Genomic DNA, 22,051 nt, shown 5'->3' on the forward strand with positions numbered 1-22,051 from the left:
GTCATTTCACAGCTGTGTGGTTCTAATCAAATGAAAATGATCTTGCCTAGGTGAAGAAAATGGCTCTCGTTTACAGAAGAACCAGAAACATACTTCATATCATGATGGTAGTATTTATTTTTCTGTTTTCGGTCATAGCCTCTATTTGGACTTTAGCCATCACAGGTACACACACACATACACGCACACATTGCCACAAAGGCTGATTTCTTATTGTACTCTTATTTTATAGCTAATCTTAATATGCTGAGGAAGCAACAACAAAAACAGAGAGTCTTTCTTCTATAAAGACCTATTGAGCAGGTCTTAAGCCAGCTCAGTTTTTCTGCCTCCTTTCTTTCTACTTTGTAATTTGCCCAATATACTTTTCCTAAATTAGTCATCTTATAACACTGCTTTTTATCACATTATCCTCCTCCTCTAAAACCTTCCATGGTTCCCCATTACCTTGAGATAAACTGCAAATGCATATTTTTACACACTGTCAACAGCAGAGCTTTTCTAGCTGTACTTTCCTACTGCCATATATAAGCCCCCCTGAGATCTTATTGGTATCCTTATTATCTCCTAAACTTTATACATATGTTTTCATTTATATGCAGGCTGTGTGCAAGATTTCCTCCAAGTAACACACTTCTCAGCAACCAGTGTTTCTCTAAGGGGCAATATTGGCATTTGCAGCAGAACAATTTTTCTCTTTGTAGAATTTTTCTGCAACTTTACAGAACGTTAAGAATTCCTGATCCCTTCCTGTGTCATGCTAGTAAAACCCTCATATTGTACTGACAACCAAAAATGCCTCCAAAGTTTTCCAAGGATGCGTCTGTGTGTAATAGAAATTCCCAATCCATGTGGCTTAAGCAATTAAGTGATTGTACTGGTCAGTGGAATTGAAAAATTCAGAGAAAGGTTTATGACTTCAGGTACATATGAACATAAGATCTAAAATATTTGTTCTCTATCCATGTGTTCTGTTTCCTAGTATATTTAGAAACAGACACTCCTCTTAGGTTGGCTTCCAGTAGTATCAGATTTATATCCTCAAAGCTCTCTTCCCAGCAAAAAAGAGCGTGTCTCTTCCCAATCTTTCAGATAAAAGTTCCCTTTGGATTCTGAATTTTCTTGACTGGGGTCATGATCCTTTACAAAGGTTTTACTATGTCCAGAGAAAAAATACACCTGTTTGGACATCCCTCAAGCCTAGAGTAGAGTGTGGACTCACACTTTTGAAAGAGATGATTTACCAAGGAAACATAGTGTTATATACACCGTGGAGGAAAGTCTGAAGAATGTGAATCTCAAAGTCAATAGTGTTACATACTATATTTCCTTGGTAAAGGAATATATACCAGAAGAAAGAAGAATGAACGCTGGGTAGCTACATAACAACAAGAAGTGACCTATACAAATATTTGTTGCTTAATCTTAGGCAAAGAATTTCAATTCTCAGCCTCTTCTCCAAATCTATAAAATCTAAATAAGGACCGCTACCTTGTAGATAGATAGTAAGAGTTTCAATGTAGGAAGTAGCTAACATAATACCTAAAACATCTGTGCTTAAAACACGTCTTATTCCTTTTGAATTCCCCCTTTAAGGTGCTAGTCAGGGCAGTTTTTAAAATAATTAACAACTAGTAGGCATGATCACCACCCATTCAGAAGAATTCCCTGAAGCTTCAAAATGGAACTCTTCCAGCACACATCATCGTATACGGTGGCTGACCAGCCTTGTCCCTAGTAAAGCCCTCAGGATTGCGTTTGTCTGAATTCATCTCTCTCCATTCATCCAAACCGTGGTGGAACTCCTAGTGATTTCTGTCCAAAACGTTTTATCGCCGAACATGACTTTTTATCATCCCTATCCCTCTGCATTTTGATTTTTACCATTTTGAATACATGATACTTGCATTTATTCTGTAAAACTTATTTTTAATAATTCAGTTTTTGTTTTAAATAATGAAAGACACATGCCAATTTGAGCTATATGAACACCTAGTTCACGTAGTTTCTGCCTGCAGCAATGACATGCACCTAAGTTAGCCTGCACACATTATAGCTCATAAGCCAGAAAGGCATTCAGAGAATCTGGCCGAAAATTGTGGACTGTGTGGGGCTCCATACACTAAACTCACCCATTCCTAAATGTTCTGTGCACATGGAATAAAGATAAAAATTATGGTCTTTGGAGTCAGATTCCCAGCTTTTCAATAATGAACTGTGTGACTTTGGACAAAGTTTTTTTGTTTGTTTGTTTTTAACATCACTAATCCTCGGGGGTATTTGCCTATAAAATAAAAATAACCATTCCTAGTTTTCAGGGAAAATGTGAGAAGTAGAAATCCACCTATCAAACTTTATGACACAGTAAGCCATTCGGAAAAATGTATCTTCATACTTTTATGAAGATGATGGTTTTTGTGACATCTCTGTGACGTTTGTTGTTTAACAATTACTTACATGTCATTCTTTTTAGTTCCGTTTGTTGGAAAACTTTTTGTGTTCTTGAGTTCTTATTCCCTGTTTTGCCTATTGAAGTGGTTCACAAGCATTAAGGTATGACTGAATAAATGAACGAATAGGTTTTTCATGTAGACCTTTGAAAAAGAGAATGAAAACAATTTAGAGAATCGATTACATGAGACCGCTAAAACTGTGGGAAATTTTTGTACCAAAACAAAAGGTTTTTGCTCTACAAGAAAGATTCAGATTTTCATCAGAATTTCAAAACATAAGTTATGTCTAATTTTCAAACATTTTGATAATTTCAGACAAAACTTCTGAAATTTTTTGTTAAGGCCTATTTAAAGCTAAGTCTTCATAATAGATTCCAATATGTCAGAGACAGGTTTGAAATGGGAGCCAGAAATAAGGGACTAAGTTTACTATTTCAATTCCACATTTTCAACTTTAAAACAAGGCAGTTGGAGTAGATAATCTTTCTGGATTCAATTTTTTGTAGATTCTATGATCCATTGCAAAGATTTTGAAAGTACTGTTCAAAGCATTTCCAAATACCCATGCTCAGTAGAAAACAGAACATTCTCAAAATATAAAGATTGGGACAACTTTTTAATCATCCAACGACAGACAAGGGCTACTACTGTCTGGAGCTCGTTTTCTATTGTAATAAAGGGAGGCAAAAAATATACCATGATATGAGGAATATAAAAACAGAGTAATGTGATAAAGAGTGAGTGACCATGTCCAAATTTGTTGAGTGGTCAAGGAAAGTCTTTCTGAGAAGGAGAAATTTGAGCTATGCCAGCAAGGAGGAAAAGGGTCCAGGTATGCAACCTGTTAATGGCGAGAAGGAACATTGCAAGACAAGGACCATCAAATGCCAAACTCTGGAGGCTGGCTGGGCTTGGCATCTCAGAGCCAGAGAGCCAGAAGACCAGAGTGTGACATGGCAACGGACAGTGGTGGGAAAATAACTTGGATGAGGTACACAACAGTTAAATCACAGATTGCTGAAAGGGTTTGGATTTTAGATTTTCTTCTAAGTGTTGAAGAGTGATAGTATCAGATTTAGCTTATTAAATCCCGATGTGTAAGAAAATCACATTCCTAAAAGCTAGAATTTTTTTAAATGATGAGGTCCTGATTTAAATAAAAAGAAACTGCTGTTAAAGCATGATTTTGCATTAAACATCTCATCCAAGTATCTACTGCTATTTTATTCACACACCCTACTCAGTACTCAAGGAATAGGTTATAACTTCGTTTAAATGAGTCAGTTCTTGGCTGACATAGCTATTGCCAGCATGTTCACGCGTTCTAGTTGTTTTTTAAACTGCGTTTTACACCAAGGGAAATTGCACACAGTAAATGTCAAGGATTCACTAGGGGCACTACAGTTTCCGAGGCATGAAGCTAATACATATTTGTCTCATTACTGTCAGCAGATCAACTTTATTCTGTGAAAGGCAAGAGTTCATAGCTCATAGGAGATGTAGTTACAAACGACCTTTGGGAGGTTGTGGGGAGCACAGCTTCTAAAATTTACAGTAGTGTCATATTACTAATAAGAAACTGGAGAAATAATGTTCAGAGACTTTTTGCTACTTAACTTTTTCATACAAACAGGTAGGGGGATCACATTTTTCAGCTCTGATTCATCAAACCTTAAATTGAAGACGACATAGAGCGTTTGCGTGGGCAGCCTAATCCACTCCTGTGGTTTCCATATTGCCTAACAGTTTTCTTGAGGTAAACATGTTTTGCAGGATCATCAGGCAATTAATGGTCTTTTGCTTGAATAGTTTCAAAGACAGAGGGAAAGAAAATCCTGATTTCATGGTAGGGCAATTATGCACTATGGAGATCAGATTATTTTTTGTCTCCCATCTATGTAAGTATATTCTTCATATTTTTAACCAAGTATCACAATTATTAGAAATAGATTATTTTAGTTTATTATTGTGTTTTCATTTTATTTGAAATTATAAGTCTCAAAATATTTCCTCCCAAGGGATTTAAGTGGTGAAAAGCATCTATAGGTAACATTTATTTTTTGCTAGAATATATTCATAATCCCAGAACTTAATATATTATAGTACTCAATGAATAATCATTGGTGATGAGTAGGTGACATTAATAGCATGGGAGATATCAACTGTTTATGTTCAGTTTTATACTATCTAAATGCAGCAATGAGGGTTTTTCCCTCTTTTCCACGGTCTCCCCAGGCCATGTCTCTACTACCTATATCACGGGGCTCACAGGCACGGGTAATGCCAGCTTTGCCAGTGTTCATGGTGTAAATATTCCACCATGACTGATTACAGGCTACTGATGTTTAACAAGTGGCTTGCAAGATTTCTGAATATTTTACAATCATAATGCAGACAAAAAGGCTAAGAAAGAATTGGCAAAATTACTCCCCAAGAAGATCCTAGGGAACAGTGGAGATGGCTGTGGAGGGGAATGCTCCCAGAGGATGGGCAAAGGGAAGGGCAACAGGCATGCCCCTGAGCACAGGCAAAATGGGAGTGGTGTTCTGAATGGCAAAGGACTCACTCCGATCATTGATAGGTTTCTCTATAGTTCCCTATTGGTGACTGTGGAGGGAGTCCCATTCAAACAGAGACCAGCCCATCTCTCAAAGCCAACTCACTGTGGTCTTTCCCAGGCTAGGTGGCTGTAATGGCCTCTCTGCCCGCATGCCCTGCTCTGTCTTCCTGCATCACAACTCCTTTTTTTTTTTTTTTTAAGACAAGGTCTCACTCTGTCACCCAGGCTGGATGCAGTGGCGTGATCTCGGCTCACTGCAACCTCCAACTCCTGGGCTCAAGGGATCCTCCTACCTCAGCCCTACAAGTAGCTGGAAGTACAGGTGTGAGCCATCATGCCTGGGTAATTTTTGTATTTTTTGTAGAGACAGAGTTTCACCATGTTGCCCAGGCTGTTCTCAAACTCCTGACCTCAAGCAATCTACCCGTTTTGGCCTCCCAAAGTGCTAGGATTACATGTGTGAGCCACGTACCAGGCTCTGTATCACAACTCTGTAGTCAGTCATTGTTTACAGTTTAAGTTTTTCCCTTGTTCTTTCAGAATGGACCCCCATCTACCCTCACCTCCCCCGACCTGCCAAATGATACCCACAAGCTTGCAAATTAAAATAGTTGTTTTGTCACACATGTGTTTTCCCTAATAGAGACTTCAAAGATCCACTTTTGAAATCTAAAACCTCATTATTCACCACTGGATTTTTCAGATTTTGAAAAATCGTGTGCAAGGTGGAGGAGAGAGGGTTGTGACTCTGGCAAAGTGATTCTAGATGGCTGTTTTAAGTTAATAAATAAAGTTCTGTTTCTCTATGGAATAATCCCAGGACCCAAAATGACAGCAGTTCTGTCATTTTCAAAAGATGGCTTCCTGGATAAACCTAAGGTATTTTCACGCAGTCAGCAGGAAGTCTGAGAACTTATGAAGGCATCTTCAGGGGAAGTTTCAGGGGCCAAGAAAACACCTGTGACAGACCAACTATTTTGCAAGCATGTGGGTATTATTTGGCAGGTCGGAGGAGGTGAGAGTAGTTGGGAGTTTATTCTGAAAGAATAAGGCAGAAACTTCAACTATAAACAATGATTGACTAAAGAATTGTGACGCAGGAAGACAGAGCGGGGCATGCGTTAATTAATGTTAATATTAATTAACATATCTCACATTAAGTTACATTCCACTGGGAAGAAATCAGTCCTACAGCCACCCCTAACTGCAACGGAGCCTGAGAGATGTAGTACAACTTGAGTCTATGTCCAACTATTAAGACAGAAAGAGAAAACAGACAGACAGTAGTCAGCAATAGCTCTACCACTGGGCAGTGGGGAGGCTGGATGGAAAATGAGGTGAAATCTACTTAAATTTGCTAACCTAGTGTTTTTCAAACTTAGTTCATCTTGGAAGCTCCTTTAGAAGGCACCTATTAAAATATTGTGTAAAAATGCTAACCTAGGGCAAAAATCTCACTCTATGATCACGCCCTTAATCTAGTTGCAATTTCTGGTAAAAATGTATGTGATAAGGTGAAACCCATGTTCCAGGGTTAAAATCCCTGCACTTGTAGATTTCTACATATGAGTGCTGCTTTCACTCCTCTAGGTTGGACAGGTTTTGCTTCAAGTTGTTGGAAGGCTTCACCTGCGTCAGGAATCACTCACTTCTTTATTTATATCCAGAGCTTTCATACACCATAGATAGATACTTTTTTCTTACTATCCGCCAAAAATAACAGCACTGAAAAAAATGACAGAACATGTTTTATGAAGGCATAATATAACCCACTGCTGGGAACATGTCACTCGAGGCAAAAGCAGTTAGATCTGCCGGCTGGATGCTTTTCTGATGTTTCTCCTTAAATAACTTCATTATTCAATGAGAAGCGTTTTAATTATTTAAGTGACATAAAAGATGAGGTTGTACTATTTATATCTAGATTGTGTTTACCGATTTTAAGTCTTTTTGTCTATTTATATTGGAGTTGTAAGCACTTACTAAACCCCATCTGGCAGGAAATCTCTCTACATTTAGAGAAACAAAAGTTTTCTGTGCCCTCCAAGTTTTTGTGTTTTCCCAACAGGGTTCCTGTGATAACTCTTTTGCTGTCCATTGTGGACCTGGCTTTATTAAAAGAAATTTGCCCCTTTCCTTTGCAAAAGCCTTTACTTTTGTTACTAATGCTCATACCTAGTGCAATGATATTTACTGATAATGGATTTTCTCCCACCAATGTAATGTATTATGGTTAGGGATCACTTTCATCACAATAATAAAGATAACAGTAATTAATCAATGGCATTATCATCACTGCTATTTATTTAGTGTGCACTATTTATTAGGCACTAAAGAGGTTCATTTACATAATTTCACACAAACCCCGAAACAGAAATTATAAGCTTCGTGTTACAGATTTGGAAACTGAGAAAATTCAATGGTATTAAAACAACAGAAACAACAATAGAAACAAATGTTGACATGCTTTTGAACATCAGAGCCAAGATCCTAACAGAGGTCTGATTAACTTTAAGTCATGTGCTTTCTTTTTTGTTTATTTCATGCATTTTCTAATGCAGAGTAGACAGATTTGAAAACACATCCAGGCCTTACTTTCCTCCCTGTTACCATCTATATGTAAATGTTTTGACTCTTGTATTTGTATATTGATCCAAGACTTTGAAATTGTGAAGCCTTCCTTGAATGCAAATCAGAGATTTGTATAAGGGTTGGAAAACAGCACAGAGGAGAAAAAAAGAATGAGAATTCTCATCATAGCCTCAGTGATAGAACTGGAAGAGATCAATGTCTTCACAGCCCCTGAACAGCTCTCAGCAAGGACTTAACCAGAGGATCAGCAAGTGGGTTTCACTGGCAGCACCTCAGGGCTCCACGTAGCAGCCTGCATTCCCTGGAGCTGTGAGAAGCAAAACTCATACAACTGGTTGCAGACATGTTTACAAGTCACTGATGGGCCAAAGATGTGGCCAGAATTGGTCTCAAAACACAGAGAAATCAATAAAAGAAGAAAAAGAAAGGATAACAAAGTAAGAACCAAACTGATGGGCCAAAGATGTGGTCAAAATTGGTCTCAAGAAACAGAGAAATTAATAAAAGAAGAAAAAGAAAGGGTAACAAAGTAAGAATCAAACTAAGAAAGCTACATTAAAAATATAATTAGAATCCGGGCCACGCGTGGTGGCTCACGCCTGTAATTTCCAGCACTTTGGGAAGCCGAGGCGGATGGATTACCTGAGGTCAGGAGTTCAAGACAAGCCTGGCCAACACGGCGAAACCCCCGTCTCTACTAAAAATGCAAAATTAGCTGGGCGTGGTGGTGCATGCCTGTAATCCAAGCTACTTGGGAGGCTGAGGCAGAAGAATTGCTTTAACCCGGGAGGCAGAGGTTGCAGTGAGCCAAGATCACACCACTGCACTCCAGCCTGGGTGACAGAGCAAGACTCTGTCTCAAAAGAAAAAAAAAAAAAAAAAACCTATACATACACACACACATATATGTGTGCTCGTGTTAAATTATATATCTATATATAATATATGTAATTAAAATCTGTATGCATCAACCAACATAGACACATGCATAGACAATGGATTGAAAGAAAAGAGAAAAACAGGAAAGAGGGGAGGAAGGAGAAAGAGGATTAGGTAGGATAGTATGGGTGGGATGGGACCGATGTACTGCCAAGGTTTCTCTGTCCTTTATTATATATACATATGAAAATGAGCTTAGTTCCCATTTTACATATACCAGTTATCATTCTTTTATTGCAAGTAGGAAAAAGCGAGTAATGGATCATGTAAAAAAAAAAAAAAATAGAGGTGATAAGGGAAGGCTGTAGGGTAGCTTAGTAGCTCAGCAAAACCAATGAAACAACTCAAGAACTACGGTTCGTAACAGAGTTGGAGTGAAAAGAGCTCCTGGACTCTGGCATGCAGACGCTAATGAATAGTATCTTTAAGCTGCTGACATTGGGATGAATTCACTTCAACATTTCCTGTCCTGAGCCATTCGATTAAAGATGCACTTGCCCTTGAGAATTTCACAGGTCCAGCTCAGCCCCAATCGTTTGTCCACCACTTGGCGGGGGAATAGAGAGGGGAGGCACATTGATTGGCAGTTCCCACAAAGCTATAGAGAGTAGGGAGGGGTAGTTCCTTAAAAAAAGAAAAAGATTCTAGGCAGGTACCCCCAACCGAGATCTACCATACTGCATGGCTGTGCCCAGTCCAAAGATCTCCTCCCCAGTTTTCCAGTGATTCCTGAGATGGGAAATAGCCAAGAGAAATTGCACCAGGCATTTCTTTAAAACAGCAGGGAAGATTATTCAAGACTATTGCAATAGGGGAGATTGAACTCAACGCCATTTGAAACAAAAAGTGGAACAGTTTTTAAATGCTGGGGTGAGCTAATGGAAAAGTATTGGAGGAGATTAGGCAGGAGGCTAGTCGATGTGATTAGGCCTTCTGTGTTTGCTAATTGAAATGTATTGAAGTTAGGCTTCCACCCTCCCACAGAGAATAGGAGATGGTGCTGCCTTTCTTGATGCTTACATTTCAAAGGGAGAGATCCCAGGTCTTCAGAAAGGCAACCCTGGGTTGTAAACCTGGTAAGAGGCTGAAAGAAGATTTACATCTCAAAAGGGTAGAGAAAGAATTTTCAACTGAAAGTTGTTTTCTGAAGTAAATTCTCTAAGAAAAGGGAGGTCAGAGCCCTGGAGTCAGAAAGAAACCTATCTAAAACTTAGTTAAGCTGAAAGAAACGTTAAGACCTTTTGGGTCGTATGTTCTTTTCTTTTTTTTCTTTTCTTTTCTTGTCTTGTCTTGTCTTGTCTTTTTTTTTCTTTCCCTTCCCCTCCCCTCCCCTCCCCTCTCCTCTTCTCTTCTTTTTTTCTTTTTCTTTCTTTTATAGAGGCGAGGGTCTTGCTATGTTCCCCAGGCTGTCCCGGGTTCAAGCAATCCTCCCACCTTAGCCTCCCAGTGTGCTGGAAGTACAGGTGTGAGCCACCATGCCCAGCCACATTCTCTTGATGATAGCTTATCACTGTAGCTTCCATCTGCTGCTCCTTAACTTCCCCAGTTGTTTTACTCTCCCCGCAGGCTGTTGTTGCTCATTTTGGTTTTCTTCTCTCAGAACAGGAAGGAAACCTCCTGTTTACTGTTCTCCAGAGCAGCAACCACACACAATGCTGGGCTATGTAATCTCATGGGCTATGTAATCTCATGGGAGACTCGCAGATAAAGGCAGGGAATTACAGCATACAGTACACAGCAACTTACATTTGTAAGTTGGAAGTCAGTGCTTTTGAAGTTACACACTCATGTCCCATCTCACGCTATTAGGATGACTCAGCACCCACCCAGTAAAGATCACATTTACTCTCTAGCTTCTTTGAATCTCAAGCCACTCCCATCTCCCAACATCCTCCTTCTCAAGCCTCCTGGGGAAAGTGGAAAATTCACATTACATTATTATGCAAAGCAAATTGCCGTTTCCTTGTTTCAACCTCTCCTATTCCAGCTAAATCTTAGGATTTACCCATGCATATTCAAATAAGATGTTTTTCTACACAAAAGAGTCTTCCATCCTAGTTTCCACATTTAAAGGATGAGGGAAAGTTTCAAATTTATATTTATTGTACATGCTTCATGTCAAATTCTTATGATGGAATCAACATCAGAGTATTTGTGTTTTTATCTAAGGGTGTAAAAGGGGAAAGAGGCTGAGAAAAGGCAATAGAAATTTTATTTTCCTCCTCCATGGAGGGCTTATTTATTTATATATTTATTCATACTCTGAAAGGGGGAAGGAGGGAAGAAGGAAGGATGGGAGAAAGAGACAGAGCCAGAGAGAGACAGAGGAAACTCTTCAAACAAATTAGCAGTGAAATCAAACCATTACCAGTGAGATCATAACCACAGTGATAATGAGATTTTTTAAATATTTATTTCTACTCACCTCTGTATTTTTTAATTGTATACTTACTGTTTGCATCTTTGAAAAGAAACAGAAGTGAAATCAAGACAGAAAGCAAGGCCGGGCATGGTGGCTCACGCCTGTAATCCCAATACTTTGGGAGGCCGAGGTGGGACAATCGCTTAAGGTCAGGAGTTCGAGACCAGCCTGGCCAATGTGGTGAAATGCCATCTCTATGAAAACAGAAAAATTAGCCGGGCATGGTGGTGCACGCCTGTAATCCTAGCTCCTCAGGAGGGTGAGGCAGGAGAATCACGTGAACCTGGGAGGCGGAGATTGCAGTGAGCTGAGATCACGCCACTGCACTCCAGCCTGGGCAACAGAGCCGGACTTCATCTCAAAAAAAAAAAAAAAAAAAAAAAAAAAAAAGACAGAATGCAAGGATAGAAATAAGGTGCTTAAAAAATAATAATGTCCTTGATATATAGATACATAGACATACAGATAGATTACTAGATAGAATTGATAATCAGTCACTTGCTGACATCCAGATCATAGAATATCTGGACGTTAAATAGTCTGGGAAGACCTGACTGAGCAAATGACTAAATAAAGACCTAAAAAGATATATATTTAAAAATGATAAGTATGTGAGGTGATGGATTTATAAATTAATTAATCATTCCACAATATAATAAACATGTATCAAACCATGACATCGTACCCCATAAATATATACAATTATTTCTCAGAAACAAAATTTTAATTTTTTAAAATTTTATTTCAAAATAATAATTTAAAGAAAAAAAGTATCTAGAGATTACTAAACAGCCTATTTCTAGAGATTTTTAGAGATTACTAAACAACATTTTTACCATTACAAAGAGGAAAAGGTTTAGGAAAGAAGGAAAAAAAAAAAGCTTAAACCACAGCAAATTTCTTAATAAAGATCATCGCTGAGATATAGATATAATAGACCTTACTGGTTGTACTACAGCCAACATCAGAGGGTTCAAAATGTTGTACCATGGGCTCTATCTGGCCTGTTGGGATGTTTAATTTACTATGCAGCTAATGAAAAATTATACTTTTAATGAGTAATAAACAGTTATAAAATAAAGACTTAGATTGTTTTCATTTTTTTTTAAATTGGAAAATATGACAACAGGCTTTTGTTTCTATACAGTAACAACCAGCTAAATCACATTCCTCCTAACATAGACAGGGCAGGACGTTCACTTACCCAGATCCATTTGGCAGGTGGCAGAGTTGTAATCTGGCATTGATGCCTCTGAGCGAGGCAGATGTTCAAAGGAAAATTCTCTTTTATTCTTTTCCCTGGGGAGATGTGGTACCACTGTCCTTGGAAACACCTCACTGGAGATCTCTAATCGTGTGCTGTTGGCTCAGGCATTATCCTCTATTTGGCCTCTTACAACTTTCCCTATGCCACTGACTTTTAGTGACCTGTGTTGAGGTCACTTTGCCCTCCCAGTGTTTTCCTTGGGCAGCATCTCTTTTAAGATACTAAAATTAGCTCCCTTACTCAGAGTCCACATCTGTCCTTTCTTCTACCATTGGTAGAAAGACAGTCTACTTTAACCATAGCCCCTTCTTCTGGTACCTATTGTTGCTGGCTTTTGGGCTCTTATAAGACACTCCTAAACAATAGAAAAGGTCATGTTTAGCTTCCTCTTATCTGATAGAGTTTAGGTATCTCTTATGGTAAATCTACTCATTCCTTGTGCTGTATTTATCATAGCCCATACATTGTTACTTGATCAAAGGACTTCTACTTGGTTCCACCTCAGCTCTCTAGCTCCTGGCCCATGGATCCGCTGTTCTCTTACTCTTCTGGTAGTTGCCTCAGAGTACACTTGCCCTAAGAGTCACCAAGACAGGAATTACGTTTGTGTCTCCTGCCAGAAGAGTCTGGCAGGAGCTTGGTAATGGATGAACAGAGACCCGAATGTGACTCGTTTAAGAATGCAGGAGGCAAAGTCTCAAGAGACGGCTTGTTTGCAGAAATGATGATCTGTGCCTGGTTAACCACCTAACCGAGTTGTGCTCCTACCTAGTGATGCTCCACTTCTCTTTTGAGTAAGAAGTTGAGTTGAGCTGGTAGAGAAAAATGTGCCACAGCAAATTGACCATGAATAAAACAAATTTACAAGTTTTTCCTGGTGTCTGATTGTCTAAAAATCCGCCAGGGAATTGAATTGCCTGTCAGCTCCCCAAATTATTTTACATGCTGCTGTTGAAATTCTTGGTGGGGTAGGGTTTTTAAAAGGAAAATAGGAAATGAGTTGGAAATGATTGATCAAAGTTGAAAATAACAGTATACAGTTACTTCTTCCACACAACAAGAACACCATTCATTGCATTTTCTCATCTGCACAAAGAAGAGAGAATCAAAACAGAAGACCCATTTTAAATGGCACAACTATTTTACCTGAGGTTTATTAATTTTTCTCTTGATGTGTCATTGAGAGTTAAGGATTACAATAACTCTAGTATCTGACAATATTGCTCTATTATTTAAATTAATTGAGTGAAATCAATCCATCAATGAACTATGAATTCATGTAAAGGAAAATAACACAGAAGGCACAATTGCTGTAATACGTTCTAAATCTGAGTTAGAATATTCAAATTCTACCAACAAGGTTTTTTGTTTTGTTTTTGATGGTCCCATTACCTCTTTTTATTACCTAGCCCTCCCCTGAGGACGCTACTTACCCTAGTGGGTTACATTCTCCCTGACTGCATTTTCCTGTACCACACATGAGACAGGTGCCCTTCTTGTTTCTCAATGCTGCCTTCAGATTATCCTTCTTTACATTTCCCTAAAAATTCCAGCTTTGAAATTCAAGCTATCAGAGTAGATCATCAGTATCCCTTATAGTTACTGTCAACCACTGGACCCCAGGTCATTTCTTCTCATTTCAAGATGATTTTACCACAGGATTTACTGTCATTCTCTCCAACACTACTCCAGTTTTAATTCTTGGTGGCAGATGTTCCTTCTAACACCTTAGATCCTCGTTTTCTAAATTCATCTTCTCTGAAGATTTTCTTTATCTCCACCTCACCTCAGGAAGTTTCTCCCAAGGTCAGACCTTGAGAGAATGTTCTAATCATACATAATCAATACCAATAACTGCAACCCTTCAATATCAATTATGTGCACCATTTCTGCCTTCAATATTTCTGACTCCCTCTAGGACTCAGCCTCCTTTAACGACATTCACATCCCCAGTCAATGGATCTTATCAAGTTTTTACTGTAGCTCTTCATTTATTGTCCTTACTGTTTTCCCTACATATATTAATTCTGTGGTCAATTATTATAAATACCTCCTTACTAATATTTTGACTTTCACTTTTCTTTATTATACTCAGTTGGTAAAACCACAGCCCTACAAAAGCTGTCTGCCTATTCCACACCGGTACCTGTGAAGCTTAAATGCAATAGAGAGGAACACGCAACCACTCTGCCTGGTCTCATTGCGGTTTCATGAACAAAAACCTCAACTGAGGCTCTAATGGTACCGAGCAGTCATACTTTAATTTTCTAGTCTAAATATTTTTCCATTTTCCTAGTTAATGATTTCATAGCTTCTCCTCTCTTGAATCCTCCAACATTCCTTCTTTAGACTTGTCCCCAGCTGATGATACTACTTCTTACCTCACTGAGAAAATTCAATCCACTGGAAGGAAATCTCTACGTACTCCCTGCGCCTCATATACTCACCTACTAGCATTTGCGCCCTGTTATTCTGGCCTGTTGTCTATTCCTATAGCATTGCCTAAAGCCAGCCCCTGTCTTGCATCTTATATCCTACTACTTTTTGGATTCTTAAGGACATCCTTGCACAATTCTCTTAATGTTCCTACTACTAGATCATTCTCATCAACCACAAATGGTATTATTTTTCATACATTAAAACAATGGAATATTTTCTTGATATCACAGTTTTGTTATACCTCTGGTTCTTTGCTTCTCATTTGCAACAAAACTCTTTGTAATGTTGCTCCTACCCACATTCTCCAATCCTCTCCTCACATTCTTTCTTAAACTCACTTCAGTAAGTCTTTCGCCACACCACGCCACCAACATTGCACTTGTCAAGGTTAACATAAGTCTTCCTTTCTGAATTTCTCTCCATTCTTTGTGATCTCATCCAGTGTGATGACTAAAACCACACTCCTTTGGGTTTTTCTACCTTTATGAATCATTCTCTGTCTCCTTTGCTAGTCTCTCATTATCTCTTCATTCTCTTGAAATTGAAATGAGTCATGACCATCTTCTTTTCTATATTTAGCATTCATCCTTCATGATCCTATCCAGTTTAAAGGCCTTAAATACCGTCAGTAGATGACAATTTCCAAATGTATTTCTCCAACACAAACATTGCTCTTGAATCTCAGACTCATAACCAGCTGCTCACTGGACATCTGTGTTTGAGTGTGTCAGCTACAATGCAGTGCCCACACTCCCCAAACTGAACTTCAGATCTCCCTGAACTCCTTTTCTCCTGCTTTCCCTATTCTCTGACTCCTCTTTTACTCAAATACTCATATCCAGTTCTTCAGGAAACCTTCCTGCCTCTGCCTCCAAAATATATCTAGAATTCAATCATTTTTAATCACCTCCAGGGATACTACTCCAAGCCTAGCCACTACCACCACCATCTTTAATGTAAATTATTGCAAAAGCCTCCTAGCTGGTCCCCTTGCATCTGTCTTTGTCTGCTGTCCTCACCCAAACTCTTTTCAGAGAAAATGCATTGAAATTTCAGTCTGATTATGTGTCATTTCTCTGCTTAACACCCTGCCATGGTTTCCCACTTTGTTTAAATGCCTCCATTTCTAGAATAGCCTTAATGGCTCCTTCACTTTCTTTCCTTTTTTTTTCTTTTTTCTTTTTCTGAGACAGAGTCTCGCTCTGTCGCCCAGGCTGGAGTGCAGTGGCACGATCTCGGCTCACTGCAAGCTCTGCCCCCTGGGTTCATGCCATTCTCCTGCCTCAGCCTCCCGAGTAGCTGGGACTACAGGCTCTCGCCACCATGCCCGGCTAATTTTTTTGTATTTTTAGTAGAGACAGGGTTTCACCATGTTAGCCAGGATGGTGCCGATCTCCTGACCTCATGATCCGCCCGCCTCAGCCTCCCAAGGTGCTGGGATCACAGGCGTGAGCCACCGCGCCCAGCCAGCACCTTCACTTTCTGACTTCACCTTTCATGCACCCCAGCCCACCAACACTGGCGATTCTCCTTCCTCAGAGCTTTCCCCATGAATGTTCCCCACTCCCTGGAGGAGCCTCACTCCAATAGCTACATGGTAAATTCCCTCACGTATTTCAGATATTTCTGCAAATGTGACCTTCCTCACGACCACGTATCTTCACCACCCTGTTTACTTCATCTGACCAACTTGTCTCCATTTATCTCTATAGTTTATTACCTATTTTTAAAATAATGTTTATTACATTTAAAGTACCAAATACTTTACCTGTTTATTATTTATCTACTATTTTTTGTCTTAGAATATAAATTCCTCAGTGTCAGATCTCTTCATCTGGTTTGTTCACTGATGTATCTTAAAGGGTCTAAGAAATCAACTGACAAATATCAAGAGAACAATAAATATTTGTGTAATCTTTAAATAAACCCTCTCAGTGCTGGGACTCTGCGTTGTGACATGTATCTTTTGTTTCTTTCTTTTGTATTACAAACACAAAGGTATTTATATTGTCCATTCAGTAAATTGGCTAGCGTTTATTTTTCTCAGTATGGCTATGTTTTACTTTATATACTAGTTTATTTTTTCTGTAGTTAGGACCCCTAATTTCCCCTTGTTTTCTCTCTCTCTCTCTTTTTTTTTTTTTTTTTGAGATGGAGTTTTGCTCTTGTTGCCCATGCTGGAGTGCAATGGCGTGATCTCAATTCACTGCAACCTCAGCCTCCCAGGTTCAAGCAATTCTCCTGCCTCAGCCTCCCCAGTAGCTGGGATTACAGGCATGAGCCACCACGCCCAGTTAATTTTGTATTTTTTTGTAGAGACGAGGTTTCACCACATTGGTCAAGCTGGTCTCAAACTCCTGACCTCAGGTGATCCACTTGCTTTCTCCTCCCAAAGTGCTGGGATTACAGGTGTGAGCTTCCACGCCTGGCAAGACTCTTACCTTTCATCTAACTTACTTTGTTTTGAAATTTTACTAGGGTTCATGGCTAATTTGACCTATTTTATAGATGATGCAGATAGAAGGGGCATTTGAGAAAATATACTCTACTTTATTCATAGCTGAGACACTTATGGCACAGAGAAGTGAACAGTATTTTATTTAATAAGAAAACCGAGCTCCAATTCTCCTGGTTTTGTTCTCCTTTCATTATAAACTGAGATGGCAAATACATGGCTCATTCCATCTTCCCTCTTCCATAAGACTGTCACTGCTTAAACAGTGCTGCAATCTTTTACAGACAGACTGGAGGAAATGAGACTTAGAAATAGGGACCAGAGCACAAATTCAGTCTTTTGAGCATAGGAGCAGCTCAGACAATGAACTCAGGACTACATTTCCTGATAGCATTTCAGAGAAAGGGCAAGGAACTGAGTTAGTATTGGAGGACAGTGGTGAAGCATAGTGACCTATTTGATAACACCTAATTGCTTCCCAGGTCATATTTGAAGAGCTTTAGTTAGAGAATGCTGGTTGTATTATGCCATCATGCAGCACAGTTTCCTAGGCTACTGTTAGACGGATAGTTATTTCCCTTAAACTATCAATTATTGAGTCCTTTCTATGTGTCAGATACTATTTTATTCAATCCTTTCAATACTTTTGTATTAGGTACTACTATGATCCTCATTTCACAGATGAGAAGAAGGACATCAAATGATTCAGTGATTTGTCAATTTCTACAGCTCTAATAAGAGTAAGCTAGCCTAAATTGAACAAAAACCCCCATGTAACAGTGCCCTTCCACCACATTTAAGAAGGGGTTGAGATTAAGGCTGCTTAAATATTTCTAGCTTTAAGTTTCAGTTGATTTCAGAATTGAGACAGGGTCAGTCTTATAGCTAGGAGAATATGAACACATCTATGAGAGAAAGCTAGAGTAATCAGGGTTAGAAATAAGATAGGATGCTAATTTAAAAAAGAACATGGTTAACAAATTTCTTCTAAATGGTTTTGAATTTTTAAGATTATTTGACAGACTATAGGGTGACACAAATGACGTTAAAATTAACATTTTTTTTCACAAACACCTTTGGGGTCAATTATTTCACCAACAGAGGCAATTCTCCATTTTGCCAGTAAATAAATACATTTTGGAACCTCTGAGAACTTTGGGTGGGGTTGGGGGTGGCGACATGTGTCTTCTAAAATCATTGCCTTTTGTCACAGAGGGGCCTATCTAACAAGAAGTAGTGTTCCGCCAAAAAAAAGGCAGTTGGTTGCACATCAAACTGCATGTGGAATGATAGAGATCGCTGAAAATTTGCTGGCCTGGTAGTGAATTAGTTTTTCCATGTCCTCAGGGATAGACTGCCCTGTGAGAATTTGAACCTATCAGTTAGCTGTCAAATTTCATTTGACACCTCATCCGAAATTTAAAAGGGGCTGCCATCTGATGTCGAGGATGTTCTTGGAGGAAGGGAAAGGGCTATTTCTTTCTGGACTAGCAAGATCGAAGCTGCCAAGTGCTTCTACTAAGGGCAGCAAGCGGGCAGCCATTCGCTGAGCAAACTTCACAGATATCATGGCTTCCTAATGTAAGCAATTCTTTCTCAGCCCCTAAACTCATTTTTTTCTCTCTCTTTTAGACAGAGGGCGCCCAGAGGCATGAAATCCCTAAGGGGATATTTAGCAGAACTGCCACTGGAGTGTCAGCCGACAGAGGTTACACCTTGTAACTCCCTGGTTTTTTAACTGCAGTTGAGTTTTTTATTCTCCTCTTGTCTTCTTCTGTGCATTTTTTTTTCACTTTACCCCGAATATTTTGCATGCCTGCCCCCTTTTTCAAAATGTAAGGTTTTCATTTATTCGGTTATGAATGAAGGAAGTTGATGGTAAAGTTGTTCCTGCACATCCTGCAGAAGTGTTTCTCAGGGGAAATGTTCTCTCCCTTCAGTTGGACCCCTGAAGTTGATGTTTTCTCCAGCACCCCCATGCCCCACTCTCACCCCACTCTGGCTAACTGCTTTAAATGGCTTATTTGAGTGAGGGCTTCAACAATTTGGAAACTGCCCTGAGACAAGCACCCGTGATGGATTCATGATTGACCTCTTGATTATCCGCGGCCATTCGAGGAAGATTAAAAGGGCATGGCAGGAGAGGTACATTAGCTGCAATCAATCTGCTGCTCCCTTCTTCCTTTCTCCTTCACACAGACTGATTCATCAAAGGACATTTGCAATGCCTCATTTCAGAGATTCTGGCTTCAAAGCCAGGCTTTATTTTACAAAGAGAAAAATACTAAAGTCTCTTGCTAGATCCCTTCAGGGCCAAAGAAAAAAAAAAGAATCATCCTCTAATTGTCACTTCTAGGCTGGCTCTGGGAAAAAAAAAAAAAAAAAAAAAAAAAGATAAGTACATATGTAAGGGAAGTCATTTTTCATTTGAAAAGTGTAAAGGAAAAACTAGTCCCTTTTGTTTTATCCCACCATAATTTCTTTGTTAGTTTCTCTGGGCTAGTCATTGGTAGGAAATCTACATGCCTAGAAAACTACAGAGGGCATATAAAGGTTTTAATTTAAACATTAGCTTCTTAGGTAAATGAAGCTAGGTTCCTGCCTTTGCAATCTAATTCACACAGGGCCAATTTTATTCTTGTTCCATTATTTCATCGAGCTTCTGTGATCACCAGTCTCCCTTTGAAGTTGGTTGGAACTCTGAGCACAGATAGATTCCCTGGGTCTTGGAGTAAAATGAGTAGTAGATCTGTAACCTCACAGTTCCAAAGGCTTGCTCGTGCTCTTGCTCGCGCGCTCTCTCTCTCTCTTCCCTTGAGGTCCTCCTCCATGCTCTGGAAATGGCTAAAATTTGTATAACTTCTGAAATGAGATCTGTCACACTAACTTGCTAAATGTAGGAATTTTAGTGAACAAACAACTTGTGTGCAAAACAAAAATTACAATGAAGTTTGATTTTGTTTCAGGTTATGTTTTTTAGATAGGTTAAACAATCCAGGAAATATAAAACCAGAATGACCATATGCAATCACATCATATGTGACTCTTAAGGATGATATTGGATAAGAGGTCACACAAGCTAGATTTTCATGCCAGAGACAATCATTCAATCCATCTGGTTGTTGGTCCCCATTTAGCCCTATCTCTGGCTTGGCGAGCAGTGCCACAGTTGATGTGGTCAGAAGCTACCACAGGGACCTTGGCCTCCCCATCCCCACATAAACTTGAGGGCCACAAACCCATTATGTGTTCTTATGATAGGAAAAAAGAAAGGTGTGGTCCACATGTGGTGAAAAATAAAAACAAAACAACAACAACAATAAACCCTGATCAGTGGATCTAGAATAGGGTGATTCATTGTCCCAGTTTGCCCAGATCTGAGGGGTTTCCTGGGATGTGGGCCTTTCCATGTGCCTTTCTGTGTAAAACCTGGCCATAAGGAAATTATCTGACCTACATTGTTTGACTGCAGGTCACGAGACACACCCCTGCCAACCCCATTCCAGAGAGGGTCTTGCCTCACACTCAGAAGGAAGGAATGCTGCACAGAGAGGTCTAGAAGAATCTAACTAGAGAGAAGAATCTAAGCAGACAGAGGAATCTAATCAGACAGGCCTTGCTGTGTTTCCCCACCCAGTTCATTAGCATTGGATCATGCCCTTTTCATCCAATTATATTTCTACATGGGCATCCAAATGGGTGTCCATCCTTTGTTGAATCTAAGCATCAAAATGGGCACCTCCCTCTGTATCTTTGAGTCTTCAATCTGAAGGCTTCCGTGTTAGGTAAAACTTGATCAAATAAACTTGTGTGTCTTTTCTCCTATTAATCTGCCTTTTGTCAGCTACTTTCAGCAAACCTTCAGAGGGCAAAGGGGAGTTTTCCATTGGCCCCTACATCTTGAAAAGTAAGGTGTGGGAACAAAGGGTCCATGTGTGTACCGGACAACAACAATCATCTGGAGTTGTACTGCACCGACCCATAGAACATGGAAACAGTATGCCTCCTGCTCACTTACATTAACTGCCTAGGTCCTGCAGGCATTTGAATAGGCAGCTCCTGAACTAGATCAGAGATTGGCAATAAATTCACATGAGGCTCACCTACCTTGGAGTAATGGCCCTTGATCGAATTTTTGGAAGAAAGATTGCTTCAGTGCTGCTAATTCTCAAATGAACCCAGATATTAACATCCTAGTGGCCCCCAAAATAAAAAGGCCATCTTCTCTTTGGCATTCCTCAATGAAACTTCATAAAGCTTAGAGGATCGCTAAGGTCTCCTGTAGCTCTAAGACTCTACACTAAAGGCAGGGAATTGCCTATTTTTTGCCTCTCATTGAAAATACATGTTGTTTTATCCTTTTAATCGCTGAAATACTTCCTACTTAAAATATGTCAGAAGTGTAAGCCTAACCGGTTTAGTCTGATTGCAAATCAAGTGTTTCCTCCAATATGCTTTTCTGAATTGGGAAAAATGGGGCTCTTAGAGATCAATATGTGGCATTCTTCGTGTTGTGATCAATTGGTGATTAAGTGAAAATGGTTTAGCTTAATTTGCTTTGAAAAGCTGTGCTTGCGCTGATAAAGTGTAGAAGCATTTCTGAGATGAGATACAAGGAACAGATGTTTAGTATAAAATATTGATAGCACTGAGCAGAGATAAGCTTGGTATTTAATTTGTCTTAATATTTCCATTGCTACAAATTCAACAGCTGTTATCTTACTGGGTAATTACAATTTTTTCCCCCTCTGGCATAAGATAAGATAGACTTTTTTCAGTTTTCTGTCACATTTAAACTCTTTATACCCCCCTTCTCTCTGTGTTCTTTTTTCTTCCCCTACGTACTAGTTTCTTTATTTTAATTTCAACTGCAATCTTCAGTTACAAGATTAGATAATTTGTTTGTAAAAGTCGACATTTTTCT

General features: G+C 39.3%; 1 long non-coding RNA gene and 1 pseudogene across 1 annotated transcript in view; one reads left to right on the forward strand and one right to left on the reverse strand.

The window, feature by feature from the left end:
* The window catches only part of LOC129036829 (large ribosomal subunit protein uL30-like), a 49,536-nt pseudogene extending 36,630 nt beyond the window's left edge, over positions 1-12,906 (reverse strand).
* The window catches only part of LOC134739620 (uncharacterized), a 439,770-nt gene that overhangs the window by 289,724 nt on the left and 127,995 nt on the right, over positions 1-22,051 (forward strand). The gene's annotated exons all lie outside the window — the stretch shown is intronic.

The sequence above is a fragment of the Pongo pygmaeus genome, chromosome 4, assembly GCF_028885625.2.
Source record: "Pongo pygmaeus isolate AG05252 chromosome 4, NHGRI_mPonPyg2-v2.0_pri, whole genome shotgun sequence".
NCBI classification, from domain to species: domain Eukaryota; kingdom Metazoa; phylum Chordata; class Mammalia; order Primates; family Hominidae; genus Pongo; species Pongo pygmaeus.